Below are 14832 nucleotides of genomic sequence, written 5' to 3'. Positions count from 1 at the left end.
TAAAGTGATACTAGTCTTGTTTTTTTTTTATTTTTTTTTTTTTTTTTTTTTAAATAGCAAGCAGGTCATACTTACTTGCTCTGTGTAATGATTTTGCACAGAGCAGCCCAGATCCTCCTCTTTTCTTGGGTCCCTCACGATACTGCTGGAAAATACAATCGCTCTTTGTGGTCAGAGGTCCAGGAAACCTGCAATAAGGGCTTATTTACATTTGCTTTGACTTTAGGACACATACACGCGCCTACCGCTTCAACCTGCTTTTTTGATGTGTTTTTGATGCTTTAGTGATCTTTTTTGAAGCTTTAATGGAGCTTGGCAAATGCCTTGTGTGTGTTGATTTTTCTATTTGTTTAAATGGGCCCAGTAGAGCCCTAGCTCATTAGTACCCCCGTTCAGCAGATCCAGATCTTATTAGTACCCTCATTCAGCAGATCCCCTGCTCAATAGTATATCCGGCTTTACTGATCTCCCATTCAGTAGTAACCTCCAGCTCTACTGATCACCCGCTCAGTAGTAACCTCCAGATCTACTGATCACCCGCTCAGTAGTAACCTCCAGCTCTACCGATCACCCGCTCAGTAGTAACTTGCAGCTCTGCTAACCTCCAGCTCTGCTGACCCCCACTCAGTAGTAACCCCCAGTTCTACTGACCCCCACTCAGCAGTAACTCCCAGCTCTGCTGACCCCCACTCAGTAGTAACCCCCAGTTCTACTGACCCCCACTCAGCAGTAACTCCCAGCTCTGCTGACCCCCACTCAGTAGTAACCCCCAGTTCTACTGACCCCCACTCAGCAGTAACTCCCAGCTCTGCTGACCCCCACTCAGCAGTAACTCCCAGCTCTGCTGACCCCCACTCAGCAGTAACTCCCAGCTCTGCTGACCCCCACTCAGCAGTAACTCCCAGCTCTGCTGACCCCCACTCAGCAGTAACTCCCAGCTCTGCTGACCCCCACTCAGCAGTAACCCCCAGCTCTGCTGACCCCCACTCAGCAGTAACTCCCAGCTCTGCTGACCCCCACTCAGCAGTAACCCCCAGCTCTGCTGACCCCCACTCAGCAGTAACCCCCAGCTCTGCTGACCCCCACTCAGTAGTAACCCCCAGCTCTGCTGACCCCCACTCAGTAGTAACCCCCAGCTCTGCTGACCCCCACTCAGTAGTAACCCCCAGCTCTGCTGACCCCCACTCAGTAGTAACCCCCAGCTCTGCTGACCCCCACTCAGTAGTAACCCCCAGCTCTGCTGACCCCCACTCAGTAGTAACCCCCAGCTCTGCTGACCCCCACTCAGTAGTAACCCCCAGCTCTGCTGACCCCCACTCAGTAGTAACCCCCAGCTCTGCTGACCCCCACTCAGTAGTAACCCCCAGCTCTGCTGACCCCCACTCAGTAGTAACCCCCAGCTCTGCTGACCCCCACTCAGTAGTAACCCCCAGCTCTGCTGACCCCCACTCAGTAGTAACCCCCAGCTCTGCTGACCCCCACTCAGTAGTAACCCCCAGCTCTGCTGACCCCCACTCAGTAGTAACCCCCAGCTCTGCTGACCCCCACTCAGTAGTAACCCCCAGCTCTGCTGACCCCCACTCAGTAGTAACCCCCAGCTCTGCTGACCCCCACTCAGTAGTAACCCCCAGCTCTGCTGACCCCCACTCAGTAGTAACCCCCAGCTCTGCTGACCCCCACTCAGTAGTAACCCCCAGCTCTGCTGACCCCCACTCAGTAGTAACCCCCAGCTCTGCTGACCCCCACTCAGTAGTAACCCCCAGCTCTGCTGACCCCCACTCAGTAGTAACCCCCAGCTCTGCTGACCCCCACTCAGTAGTAACCCCCAGCTCTGCTGACCCCCACTCAGTAGTAACCCCCAGCTCTGCTGACCCCCACTCAGTAGTAACCCCCAGCTCTGCTGACCCCCACTCAGTAGTAACCCCCAGCTCTGCTGACCCCCACTCAGTAGTAACCCCCAGCTCTGCTGACCCCCACTCAGTAGTAACCCCCAGCTCTGCTGACCCCCACTCAGTAGTAACCCCCAGCTCTGCTGACCCCCACTCCTTAGTAACCCCCAGCTCTGCTGATCATCTGGTTTGGTAATCTTCCTCTCTCCCCCCGGTTCCACTCCAGTCCAGACCCTGCTCACCCCTCCTGCTGCTCCAAACTGCATACCAGATGTGTTTTTTGCACCCTGCACCAGATAATTCCAGAATTATATACACATGAACCCAGAAGTGGCTGCTGATGACGTCTTTCCTGGGTTATCTTATACCTGCATAACCTACAAAACAAAGGGAAGCCAACGCTGAATAAAAGCCTCTAAAAAGCTTCAGGTGCTGTTGGCGAGCGTTGTCATAGACTTCTATGGAGGCTTTGGAGATGCTTTGAAGCACCAAGAAAGCGACATGGGGTATAATTTTTGATGCAAAGCAACGTGAGAACAGGACTATAAGCTTATGATTTTATTTGGTGACAGGAGCTTTCATTGGCATTCAGAATGCTTTAAAAAAGCCTGTCCAAGGCTACATTTTGAAGCAAGTTTTCACAAGCCCCAAGTCTGCTATTGACTACAAACTACTGAATGTGCCAGTTGCCTGGTTGTCTCTGTCTGCAATACTTTTTTGAGACCTTAACCCAGAGTAAGCATACAGACCAGGAAAGTCAAATTGAAGTCAGAACTCTTAACCACTGCTTGTGACAGGCATAGTATGAAAACCATTGGATCAGCATGACAGCTGGGAAAGAATTTTTAAACAGAGAGCAATGGCAGCCTCCACAGGTTTGCTTTAATCCACAGATATTGGTAAACACCAGAATGAGGGCCGCTTCATACTGCCGCGACTTGTCATCTGACGAGTCGCGCTCCATTAACGGCAATGGAACCGTTCCAATCGGTGCGACTCAAGTCACTCCGAAAAATGTTTCTACACTACTTTGTGGCGACTTCAACACGACTTGCATTGACTTCTGGTAAAGAAGTCGTATGCAAGCCGCGATAAAATTGTTCAGCGCAGCTTAAAAGTCGCGCCGGTGTGAACCACCCCTGAGGGTTCTATTATGGTTTACCAGGATGCTGCTGGAACATGTAGGAGACCTTCCAATGTTACTACATGGAGGCGTTCCAAGTATTAAAGTTAAATTCTGACTATGCACCTAACCTTTAAAGCTGGCCCCTCCCCCCTCCTAACACCTATGCTAACTAACCCGTGTAAAAAAAAAAGTTTTTTATACTTACCTATTTTCAGCCCGCTTCAGTCAAGTCACATGATCTCCTGCGTCCGGCAGGGGAGAGGAGAAAGCAAGGAAAACAAGTGTATAGGCGCTGCAACCTTCCCACATAAAAGCTCCGCCCGGTGCTCAGACCTTGAGGCTGCTGACGCCTCCAATGTACCAGAATAAGGAAAGGAATGGTCGGCATTCAGGATGACATCCAAATTAGTATTTCTTAAAATGTACAGAGCTGTAGAACAGCCTACGCGTTTCGGACGTTAGTTCTTAGTCATGGCTAAGGACTAACGTCTGAAACGCGTAGGCTGTTTTACAGCTCTGTACATGTATTTAATTAAGGAATACTATTTTGAATGTCATCCTGAGTGCCAACCATCCCTTTCCTTATTCGAGAGGAGAAAGCACTCCAACACTGGCTACTAAAGCCGAGAGCGGTGACAGGCTGCAATGGCCCAGCCATTGTCTGCACTCCCTCCTCTCCTCTGCAATTACGCTGGCTGACGCAGGGGAGCCGGACCACGTGACCGGAGCATAGCAGCCTGAAAATGGGTTGATATATACATCTTTCTTAACACAGGACAGTTAACATAGGTTTTAGGATGGGGGAGGGGACCGTTTTAAGACTAGTTGGGTGTATAGCTGAAATTCCACTACAAGGGTTTTTTATTTTTCCTAAGAAAATGGAGATAATATTTGGTGGAGATGGAACTAGGTCTGCATTTCTACAAAGTCACAGTATATAATCACTTGTCATTGTGAATAAGAATCAAAGCCTAATTAAAGGGGTTGTAAAGGTTTGTTTTTTATTTTCTAAATGGGTTCCTTTAAGCTAGTGCATTGTTGGTTCACTTACCTTTTCCTTTGATTTCCCTTCTAAATGTTTTTTTTTCTTTGTTTTCTTTGTCTGAATTTCTCACTTCCTGTTCCTCCTCCAGTAATCTGTTCAGTAAGCTTCTTGCTGACTAAACACCGCTCGGATGATGGTGTGAAGTTTACTGAGGAGAAACAGGAAGTGAGAAATTCAGACAAAGAAAAAACACATTTAGAAGGGAAATCGAAGGAAAAGATAAGTGAACCAACAATGCACTAGCTTAAAGGAAACTATTTAGGTTTTTATTTTCTAAATAGGTTCCTTTAAGCTAGTGCATTGTTGGTTCACTTACCTTTTCCTTCGATTTCCCTTCTAAATGTTTTCTTTTCTTTGTTTTCTTTGTCTGAATTTCTCACTTCCTGTTCCTCCTCAGTAAGCTGTTCTGGCTGACTAAACACCGCTCGGATGATGGTGTGAAGTTTACTGAGAAGAAACAGGAAGTGAGAAATTCAGACAAAGAAAAAAAACATTTAGAAGGGAAATCGAAGGAAAAGGTAAGTGAACCAACAATGCACTAGCTTAAAGGAACCTATTTAGAAAATAAAAAAACAAACCTTTACAACCCCTTTAAGCCTTCAATTTATATTGAGTAAATCTATTCCAAGTGCATCAAAGCCAAAGGTGTGCAAAGTTTTCCAAATTTTGATTTCTATAGAGAGCAGCCACAGCCTGCGTATAAAAAGCCTGTCCCCTGCCAGCATGCCTGGCCTTGTGTGAAAGCAGTGGTCTCTCTGCATAGGACCACAATGCCCCCTGTTGACTCAGAACTGGAGCTCTCAAATCGGTAATGCCTATTCTTCCTGCTGATTGGGAAGTTGTAGCTTTTACTGCATGGGGCGTGCTGTACCTCTGCAGAGGGACCATTGCTTCCACATAGACAGCAAGCTGTTGTCTATAGAAAACAAACTGTTAGCCCTTGTAGACAGAGATTCAGACAGAATGTGTCCGATCGGACTGATTTGTCGGATATTCCGACTGTGTGTGGTCTACATCGGACTGTTTCCGTCGGAGTATCCGACGGACCAAGTTTTCCAACTTGTTGGTAAAATTTTCCGACAAAATGCTCCTATCGGACATACTCCGATCATGTGTAGAGAATTCCGATCGGACAAAGTGCCACGCATGCTCAGATCAAATTCCTACACCAAAGCTATTGGCTACTAGCGTGAACGTAGTCCCGTCGTAACGAAATAACGTCATCACGTTGGATTTTCCGACAACTTTGTCTGACCGTGTGTATGCAACGGTTTCGGACAAAATCCGACGGATTTGGTTGTCGGAATCTCCGGCCGTGTGTACAAGGGCTAAGACATTTTGTTTTGATGGGGAAAAAAAGAAAACTGCGCTAGACCTGGAAAACAAATAATCAAATAACGAAATAAATAAAAGTGAATCGAAATAAATCTATAGGCTGCAGCTCAAATGTGGGATACACACGCACAATAACAAAAAGGACGTACATGGAGCTGCGCCAATAAACAACAATTAATTATTAATAGAATGAAAAACGTGAATAGTAAGTCCACATTGGTTCATCATCCATTAGCACCTCGGTGACTCCACACAGAAACCAAAGAGTGCCCGACCACCAGAATATGAATCCACTTACCAGATGGCAAAACGTATACAGCATTCGGCTATGACCCAGCCGCGGCCTTTAGCTTGCACCGAAGATACTTTAGATCATACAGGACCGGACCATCAAACCAGGAAAATCCACTCTGATGTTTCGTAGGATTATACCGTATGTCAGGGATGTCCAAACTTTTTTCAAAGAGGGCCAGATTTGATGAACTGAACATGCGCGAGGGCCGACCATTTTGCCTGACATTCTTTGAACCATTAAAATTCGGTCTAAGTGTGTCCATCCGAGCACTAATACACGGCCCAACAAGAATTCTCTTGCCTTTGTGGCTGTGTGTGGTAAAGAGATGAACTCAAGTGTATTATTTGGATACACCATATTTATTGACGCATAACACGCACCTTCACTTTAAGAGGGAAGCTTCAGGAAAAAAAAACTTAAAATTTTAAATAAAGAACTGTGAAGCAAAACAAGGGTCAGTGTCTATCTGAAGACCCACAATTGCTAGGAATGCAGCGCTCACTATTGCTAGGAATGCAGCCCCACCATTGCCAGGGATGCACCCACCATTGCCGGGAATTCACTCACCATTGCCGGGAATGCAGCCATTACCAGGGATTCACTCACCATTGCCGGAAATGCAGCCACCATTGCCAGGAATTTCACCCACCATTGCCAGGAATTTCACCCACCATTGCCAGGAATTTCACCCACCATTGCCAGGAATTTCACCCACCATTGCCAGGAATGCACCCGCCAATGCCAGGAATTCACTCACCATTGGCGGGAATGCTGCCACCATTGCCGGGAATGCTGCCACCATTGCCGGGAATGCTGCCACCATTGCCAGGAATTCACTCACCATTGCCAGGAATGCAGCTACCATTACCATCAGTGCAGCCATGGAGGGCAGGACGAGCGACAAAGACATCTTACAGGAGAATCTCCTGTTTACACAACGGCCTCTTTAAGAGAAAGTCCCGCCTCCTTTGATGGACAGTACAGTCATCCAATGGCAGAGACGGGACTTCCTATTACAGCTGCCGTGTAAACAGGAAATTCTCCTGTGTGCACAGCACTCGTCCCGTCTTCTCCCTCCGAGGCAGCCGGACTATATATCTTTTGTGGCCCCGGCGCTGGGAGATCGCCGGGGGCCACAAAAGATATATGTGTTTAAACAACCAGGCGGGCCGTTCAAAACCAGACCGCGGGCTGGACTTTGGACATGCCTGCCGTATGTGGATGGTGTAACACCAAACTCAAAGAAAAGACAAAGCTGCCCATAGTGTAATACCGCTCATAAATTTAATTAAAAAAAAAAATCGTATTGCACTTACATAATAGAATAATTTGCCTTAAAAAACAAAAGCTGGCCGGCAAGGTACGAAGCCCGTCCTCCTCACGAGTAGCGTGGTGGCGTCACTGTGTGCCCTCCCAGACGCGTTTCGTCATAGATGACGTTATCAATGGGGAACGGAATTTGTTTTGATGCACCTGGCATATATTTAGTCAGTTTAAACTGATGGTTCAGTTGGACCTTAATTTTAAAGCGAAACTTTACCCATAACAACTTGATAAAAAAATAAAGAATGTTCTTTAGCAAGGAACATACATTCCACATTAATAGTTATGCCACCAAAATTAGTGTGTGCTGTAAATTGCCTCCAGCATTGTTCCTGTTTCTTATTTCCGGATGCAGCCATTTTGCTGAAGCCAAGAGCTCCTGAGCAGCAGTAAATCTCAATGCGGAACTAAACCCATTGATTTAACGGTTTCAAAAAACAGTTATATTCCTGCAATGCTGGGATCGCTGTCACATGTGCTTGTCCTCAACCAAATTGTCAAACCAGCAAATGGCCAGTCTCATAACTGATCACCTTTGCAGCATCATGGCAGGTGCAGATCAAACAGAAGCAGCTTCCTTGGCTGTAAAGCAGGGATATGCAATTAGCGGACCTCCAGCTGTTGCAGAACTACGACTCCCATGAGGCATAGCAAGACTTTGACAGCCACAAGCATGACACCCAGAGGCAGAGGCATGATGGGACTTGTAGTTTTGCAATAGCTGGAGGTCCGCTATTTGCATATCCCTGCTGTAAAGGATAGAAGGGTTTAATTCTGCTTTAAGGCTGTCAGCAGATCGGCCTCTACGAATTCAGCAGTGCCCAAAAATAGAGCGCAACTGAAGCATGTGCAAAGCAGGGGGAGACCGCGTTTTAAACCGTATAGTCACTTATTTTTAATGCATAGCTGTACCTGCAAAAGGGTCCAGCCTGAAGTGTTTGAGCATGGACTTCATTTTCTGACTAAAGTTCCACTTTAACCTCCCTAATGGCAAAGCATCTAAACTGATGCTTTAATAATTCAAAATTATACCCACGGAAAGTTAAATACATTTTGCTTTTAAAGAGGAACTGCAGTCCGCTCACATAATTTGTACTAAAAACACCTATGCCATTCTGAAGCTTCCCTCCAACCACTTTGCATATTATTTTATATATACTGGGATTCTATACTTGCCAAATATGTGGCAGAAATCTCCCCCCCCCCACTGAGTCTGGCCGCGGCCATTTTAACTGTGGGCAGCTGAAGCTGCTGTCTGTTCACTTCCTGGATTTACATAGGCACACCTCCAACTCCTTTTTTTTTTTTTTTTTCCTTCTTTGAAAAGCGAGTGATTTCGGGCATTCTTTATATTATTATTTTTTTCTACTTTTAAAAGCGAGTGATTTTGGGCGTTCTTCATGTTATTATTATTATTTTTTGTCCTATAGTTGAGTGTTGAGAACACATTTTTTATATTATAATTTTTTTTCTCTTCTTTAAAAGTGAGTGATTTTGGGTGTTCATTTTTTATTTCTTTTCTTTGAAAAGCGAGTGATTTTGGGCGTTCTTCATGTTATTATTATTTTTTTTGTCCTCTAGTTGAGTGTTGAGAACACATTCTTTATATTATTATTTTTTTTTCTTCTTTGAAAAGCGAGCGATTTTGGGCATTCTTTATATTATTTTTTTTTCTTTTCTTTGAAAAGTGAGTGATTTTGGGTGTTCTTCATTTTTTTTTCTACTTTTAAAAGTGAGTTTTTTTGGGCATTCTTCATATTATTATTATTATTTTTTGTCCTCTAGTTGAGTGTTGAGAACACATTCTTTATATTATTATTTTTTTCTCCTGCTTTAAAAAGCGAGTGATTTTGGGTGTTCTTCATTTTTTTTCTACTTTTAAAAGCGAGTGATTTTGAGCATTCTTCATATTATTATTTTTTTTATTTTTTTGTCCTCTAGTTGAGTGTTGAGAACACATTCTTTATATTATTATTTTTTTTCTTTTCTTTGAAAAGCGAGTGATTTTGGGCGTTCTTCATGTTATTATTTTTTTTGTCCTCTAGTTGAGTGTTGAGAACACATTCTTTATATTATTATTATTATTATTATTTTTTTTTTTTATTATTCTTTGAAAAGCGAGCGATTTTGGGCATTCTTCATATTATTATTATTATTATTATTATTATTTGTCCTCTAGTTGAGTGTTGAGAACACATTCTATATATAATTTTTTTTTTTTTTTCTTTGAAAAGCGAGTCATTTTGGGTGTTCTTCATTTTTTTTCTACTTCTAAAAGCGAGTGATTTTGGGCGTTCTTCATTTTTTTTCTACTTCTAAAAGCGAGTGATTTTGGGCGTTCTTCATATTATTATTATTTTTTTTTTGTCCTCTAGTTGAGTGTTGAACACATTCTTTATATTATTATTTTTTTTTCTCCTCTTTGAAAAGCGAGTGATTTTTGGGTGTTCTAATTTTTTTTCTACTTTTAAAAGCGAGTGATTTTGGGTATTCTTCATATTATTATTATTATTTTTTTTTGTCCTCTAGTTGAGTGTTAAAGACATTCTTTATATTATTTTTTTTTTCTTTTCTTTGAAAAGCGAGTGATTTTGTGTGTTCATTTTTTATTTATTTTTTTCTAATTTGAAAAGAGAGTGATTTTGGGCATTATTCATATTATTTTTTTTTTTGTTTGTCCTCTAGTTGAGTGTTGAGAACACTCTCTTTGATAACATAAGTGATCTAAATAGAAAGGTAAATTTGATAAGTATTGAATGGTTTCTAGGGTGGTCCTGAGTGGAATATTTGTGATGCATTTGCGCTTCTATACACAATACTTTGCCTCCACGTGATTTATATATGTGGACATGGTTGATTTTCATGCTCACCCTTTCCATCGTGTTTATGGTTTAGTATCTCATTATTTCCTCTTATCCTTGAACAGTTTTTAAGAACTCTTAAGCATTAAATCGCACAATTAGACTCAATTTGTTATATAGTGTTGTTGTTGTTCAATAGTTTTTATTGAGTTTTTTTATTTTTTTTATTTTAACAGGTAAACGTTTAAACATTGTAACATTTGTATATAGTGATATATCTGATTTTAAATTGGTATACATTCATGTTTTTTTCATTCATTTTTCTATTTTTATTTTTTTAATACATTTCTTGCTTACATGTTTTACATTATCTATTTTTGTTTTGACCGTTTTATGTTCAGATGTTTTAGCATTTAAGAAATGTTTTTATGTCGGTGAAGTTTTGTGTCGATTGCTCTTTAACGACAGGTGTTTTATGTTAGGTGTTTGATTTGATATACGCCTTTCAGGGGTTGCCGACCAGCCGCCACAGTTATACTGCGGCAACATGGCTTGGCTGCGCGCCGTCATGTTACATCGGTTCCCTTTTTGTCCACTAGGGGCGCACTTGCCCCCCCCCCCCCGCGCGCGCGCGCCCACGGAGCCGATGCGAATGCACAGCGGGTCATGATCACCGCCGGGCTCCCGCGATCGATCTGGGAACACGGAGAACCGGGATCTTTGTGTTTGTAAACACAAAGTTTAGGTCTGTTCATACAGAGTATGAACAGCGATCTATCTCTTCCCCTACACAGTCCCATCCCCCTTCAGTTAGAACACACTTGAGGGAACACAGTTAACTCCTTGACCGCCCCCTAGTGTTAACCTCTTCCCTGCTAGTTGAAGTTTACAGTAATTAGTGTATTTTAATTGTCCCAAAAATGTGTCAAAATTGTCCGATGTGTTCACCATAATGTTGCAGACCTGATAAAAATCGCAGATCGCCGCCATTACTCGTAAAAAAAAGAAATAATAAAAATGCAGTAAAACGATCCCCTATTTTATAGATGCTATAACTTTTACGCAAACCTGATTGGTTTATATATATATATATATATATATATATATATATACGTTTATTGCGATTTTTTTTTTTTTTTTTTTTAACCAAAAATATGTAGAATAATACATATCAGCCTAAAGTGAGGAAAAAATTTGTTCTTTTAGATTTTTTTGTGGATATTTATTATAGCAAAAAATATTGCTTTTTTTTTCAAAATTGTCGCTCTTTTTTTGTTTATAGCAGAAAAAATAAAAACAGCAGAGGTGATCAAATATCACCAAAAGAAAGCTCTGTTTGTGGGGGGAAAGAAGGACATTTGGGATTTCTTTCACCCCTTCATGGTGACAGCGGCTCCTCCTCGGTGTGCCGGGTGGTGTAGGGCGCAGTCTCAGTCTGGACCCGCCATACGTGACTCGGCTGACTCCTCCGAATGGCGCGAGGGGCACCCCGAAGCCAGGAGATGGATGCACGCATGTGAAGAGCACACCCTCCAGTCACGGCAGCGCTGGAAAGCGGCCCGGCGAGGGCTTGCCGTGCCTGCGCTCTGCGGCGGGTCTATTGGAAGGCTGCTGGGTAGAGGGGGGAGGAGGAGCCGAAAGCAGAGCAGGCGCGTTGCTGGCGGGACGTCAGCTGGGTGGAGAATGGGAGCAGGCGTAGCTGCGTGCTTGTGGACGTGGCGCATGCGTAGGACACGGGAGGATACACGGGATTCTAACGGACCGGCAGGGATGAAGGTGCGGACTAGGGGTGCAACGGATCAAAAAACTCACGAATCGGATCGTTCCTCGCATCAGAGTCACGGATCGGATCAATTTTCGGATCGGCAAAAAAAATAACACTATCCCCCCCCCCCCTATTGTTTATTTAAATAAAAGGTATAACACTATCCCCCCCCCCCCCCCAATAAAATGCAGCTTATTACAAGCATAAAAACATAGTCAGCATATCACTGATGATTTGCGCCAAGCTCACCACCGATCAAAGTTCCGCCAAACAGACCGCCGTGATGAGTTCTGGGATGACGCCTATTGGCGCAAATCATCAGTGATATGCTATGTTTTTATGCTTGTAATAAGCTGCATTTTATTGGGGGTTGTTATACCTTTTATTTAAATAATGTGGCTGTGCCGAGCAAGTGCAAGTGGAAAGGCTTAGATAGGATTAGATGATAACTAATTACTATCTAATAGATAGTAGTTTGTTATTAAGTTAGATTAGGTAATAGATGTAGTAGTACCTGCATAAAAAGTTTTGAACGAGGGCAGGCAAGGCATCCAGCGTGACTCCTCCAGAATTCCTTCACTTGGGCTGACACAGGTTGAACAACTTGCGCTGGGGGTGACGTCAGAGCGCAGCTCGCCGCTGCTGGGTGTACCAAGATGGCCGCCCGCTCCGGAGCTAGGCCGAAGCTGCAGCCTTTCCTAAAGCCCCGTACACACGAGCGGACTTTTCAACATCCAAAGTCCGACGGACTGATTCCGTCAGACTATTCGATCGTGTGTGGGCTGCAACGGACTTTTGACTCGCCAAAGTCTGAAGGACTTTAGAAAATGGAACAGGCTTCAAATTTTTCCGAAGGAACTCCGCCGGAACCCGGTCCCTTTGAAAAATTTGCTCGTGTGTATGCTATTCCGACGGACTAAAACCGACGCTAGGGCAGCTATTGGCTACTGGCTATGAACTTCCTTATTCGAATCCAGTCGTACGTCATCACGAGTTTAGTGTGATTGTGTGTGGCCAAGTCCGCTCAGCCGAAAAGTCTGTTGGAACTCTGTCGGAACTCTGTCGGAACTCTGTCGGAACTCTGTCGGAACTCTGTCGGAACTCTGTCGGAACTCTGTCGGAACTCTGTCGGAACTCTGTCGGAACTCCGGCAGAACTCTGTCGGAACTCTGTCGGAACTCTGTCGGAACTCCGGCAGAACTCCTTCGGAAGTCTGTCGGACATAAGTCCTCTCGTGTGTACGGGGCTTAAGGCGGCGGCCACGGACCGCTCCGCGGATCGCATGGGGTGCCGATCCGAACAGGTCGGCCCCCGTTCGGATCATGGATCGGTCGCGATCCGTTGCACCCCCAGTGCGGACCAACTAACTAGGGCTGAAACGATTGTTAACGATTTTCATTATCGATATTATCGATTAATCGTTTCAGCCCTAGTTTGGGTGCAACGTCGCACGACCGTGCAATTGTCAGTTAAAACGACGCAGTGCCGAATCGCAAAAAAGTGCTCTGGTCAGGAAGGGGGTAAAATCTTCCGGGGCTGAAGCGGTTAAGGAGCCGGCAACACGTCCTTGACAACAAACAGAAGAGGCTCCAAAAAGCTCAGCGCCAGATGTAACTTTAGAGGAGTATTGGCTGTCCGGCTCTTTGGACTCATCTAGTGCTTTTCAGAAATCTAATATTTTAAAACATTCAGCACATGGAGGAATTGTGGACGCAGCATGAAAATAACCCTCAAGGTTACTGGGCTTCTGAAATGAAAATATCCTCCAATTGCAAGAAGAGATCATTCAAATAAAAAATGTGATTGGTATACAGGTACTGTATATTCAGAAGACAACTGCACAATTGCTTTAAAAAATCAATATTGTAATGAGCCTAGCACACTTATTAAATCAGGAATATAAATGATATCCCTTTTTCCACATAAACCAGCATTTAGCTGTGGTCTGCCTAACCGGCAATCGACTACTCAGCCATTTACACAGATAACGGAATTGATGGGACGGAGACACCGGCACTCTGCCATTCTATGTATAGATAGAGAAGAGTTCTATTCTTGGCTCCAGTAATTTTAGTGTCTCCCTGAGGCCTGGTTTTAAAAAGCTGGCCTTTGGTGAGTTTGATCTGCTGATTGGCTGCTGCTGAACCTTGCTTAATATTCAGATAATATGTTTTTGTATTGATCTGTCTAGTTTTTTTTTAAAGATAATAATAATAAGATCTATTTTATGTTCCTATATACCGTATTTATCGGCATATAACACGCACATTCTTTTTAAGAGGGAAGTTTCAGGAAAAAAAAAACTTTTTTAAATAAGGAACTTTGAAGCAAAATAAGGGTCAGTGCCCATCTGCAGCCTGATCAATGCCCATCTGCAGTCTCACAAGTGCCATCAATGCAGCCTCATCAGTCCACATCAATGCAGCCTCATTATTGCCAGCAATGCAGCAGCAGTGGCATCATTAGGGTTGGTGTCAGCTGGTGCAGTAAAACATGGTGTTACCCCCCTCCTGCCTAGGCTGCCCAGCACCCTACAGGCAGCGCACGGTCACGGGGCGCACCCAAAACTAGCCCCTGTAAATGATAGTATAGGGTGGTATAGGGACAGGTTAGGGGTAGTATAGAGTGGTATAGTGGCAGGTTGGGGTGGTATAGGGCAGGTTCGGGTATTATAGAGTGGCACAGGGCAGGTTAGGGTATTATAGAGTGGCATAGTGGCAGGTTGGGATGGTGTGAGGTAGGTTGGATTGGTATATTGGCAGGTTGTGGGTGGTACAGGGCAGTTGGGGGTGGTACAGGGCAGTTGGTGGTGGTACAGGGCAGTTGGTGGTGGTACAGGGCAGTTGGTGGTGGTACAGGGCAGGTGGGGGTGGTACAGGGCAGGTGGGGGTGGTACAGGGCAGGTTGGGTTGGTACAGGGCAGGTTAGGGTATTACAGGGTGGTATAGTGGCAGGTTGAGGTGGTATGGGGTAGGTTGGGGTGGTACAGGGCAGTTTGGGGTGGTTCAGGGCAGGTTGCGGGTGGTACACGGCAGGTTTGGGCTGATAAAAAGTCAGGTAGGGGTGTGCTGTGCAGTGACTTATAGCATACCTCATGCTTGCAGATGAAGACCCGGGCTGCTGTGTCCTCGGCTCTATCTTATCAGCTGTGGGATCAGCGTGAAGGGATCTGTCAGAGGAGTGGAGGAGGCGGCCACACCCCCAGCTCTGCCCACCTAATCCGGCTGCCATGGGAGATATTGGAGATCCCTGA

General features: G+C 44.6%; 1 protein-coding gene across 1 annotated transcript in view; it reads left to right on the top strand.

Moving 5' to 3' along the window:
* The window catches only part of LOC143959292 (leucine-rich repeat serine/threonine-protein kinase 1-like), a gene marked incomplete in the record, with an annotated part of 364255 nt that overhangs the window by 146658 nt on the left and 202765 nt on the right, over window positions 1-14832 (top strand).

Source organism: Lithobates pipiens, unplaced genomic scaffold (genome assembly GCF_037356315.1).
Source record: "Lithobates pipiens isolate NorthernLeopardFrog02 unplaced genomic scaffold, aLitPip1_a1.2 Scaffold_7, whole genome shotgun sequence".
Classification (NCBI taxonomy): Eukaryota; Metazoa; Chordata; class Amphibia; order Anura; family Ranidae; genus Lithobates; species Lithobates pipiens.
This window is presented reverse-complemented; position numbering and strand designations above follow the sequence as displayed.